We start from the raw sequence: 1,786 nt of genomic DNA on the forward strand, positions 1-1,786 counted from the left end.
GAAGAGAAAAAAGGAACCTAACAGATGTACAAACACCGGGGAAGAAGTCGTACATATACAGAGATATATAATTCTATATGAGTATGTGTGTATGTACTTACGGTGGCGAGAATGTAAATAAGGAAAAGACATTTTAGAAAGTTTTGGCTCCTTTTCTTAGTTTAAAAAATGTTTACTATTTTCCTATGAAAACATGGATTACTATTTAGACAAAACCTTGCAAATCAACATTTCAGGAATGCTTATCAAAATCTTGAACTTGTTAATGTGCAATTTTGTAGTCCATTAAATTTACCGTTGATTTTTGAAAATTTTTTGTTCACACATTTTCTTTCATACAAAGTTTGATCGACAATTTTTTTGTATGCAGAAAATGATCAACCCCTTGCACAAAAAAATACAAAAAATCAGCGGTAAGTCATAGCTACTTAAAATTTGCACTTCGTCATAATAGAATTGAATGAGCTACATAGCTCTGTACCAAGAAGTCTAATTAAAAAGCTCAAAATTTTGATCAAAGTTTGTCGAATTTTGGTATTTTTTGTAAAAATTTTAACTTACATGGTTTTTTTAGATAACGAGCTTCACTTTAATAAAAAAAATAATAAACATTAAACAAGCGAAGGGGAAATGGCAAAACAATGCTAAAATGTCTAGTCCCTATTTATATTTCCGCCACTGTGCGTCTGTTTTCTTGTATAGAATGGTTGCATTTATCGGTATCTAAACGAGCTACATTGAACGTCACTCACTCACCAGCTTTAATTTGCAAACTTTTGAAAGCTACAGAACGGTGAGGCTAAGAGTTGAGTGATTGCTTAGAGATACTTATATATATTTTATTTCGGCTTCTTTTAGTGAAATAAGCCGAAAACACTAGCTCAGAAACTCCGACAGAGCTTCGATCTGGGGTTTGACTCTGTTGCCTCAAGAATAAACAAATATGCATACAAAAATAAACATTAGGGGTGTTCACGATCCGGCGCATACTGTCTAGCACGATGGACAATCATGCTATTTATGCTATATATGCACCATGCTAGACTGTATGCACCGGATCATGAACATTGATAATTTTGTTGTTGTTTAATGTGTTCAAACAACAACAAGATTAGCCATTGATGCTATTTATGCTATCTATCCATCGTTCTACACAGTATGCACCAAATCGTGAATACGCCACCTTGAATATGTATGTATATTGATTGCTGTTATTACGCCTCACACTTGTAATTGTTAGAGCAATAAGATAACGATAGTTTCGTAATTTTCAGTTGGCGAATTTGAAAGGTATTGCATATGTAGTGTCTAGTGTAGCGGCCGTATTTCAAAGCAAGTTAAGTGCAAGTTTAATCAGGCGTTCCTCATAGAGTACACATATTTAAGAACAATTTAATTTTGTTTTTAATTTGAAATATTGATCGAAATCTGCTCGGCAGATTCTAAAAGAAGCATACGTAATAATTACCGTTTCTAAAATAAAAAGGATACAGTATTTTAATATAAAGCTCTGTGACTAGACGTTGGTAATATAACTACCTGACGATAGGCATCAAAATTATGGTGGCATTGGCGAGACCTTTTGATGCGCTGCTTGAAAGTAATTTAAGTAACACATTTAGGAGAAAAACGTATTTAAAAGTTCAGGTATGTAATCGAGCGCAATGATACCTAATCCATTTGACAGCTATATCTTTCCAGCATATTTTCTAGATGTTATAGAAGCATAATTGCTTCTATAAATAAATCGGCAAACAATAAAAGAATCGGGATTTAGACACTCTAG

This window comes from Rhagoletis zephyria, unplaced genomic scaffold (assembly GCF_001687245.7).
Source record: "Rhagoletis zephyria isolate East Lansing unplaced genomic scaffold, Rhagoletis_zephyria_1.1 Rzeph_scaffold_02880, whole genome shotgun sequence".
Taxonomy (NCBI): Eukaryota; Metazoa; Arthropoda; class Insecta; order Diptera; family Tephritidae; genus Rhagoletis; species Rhagoletis zephyria.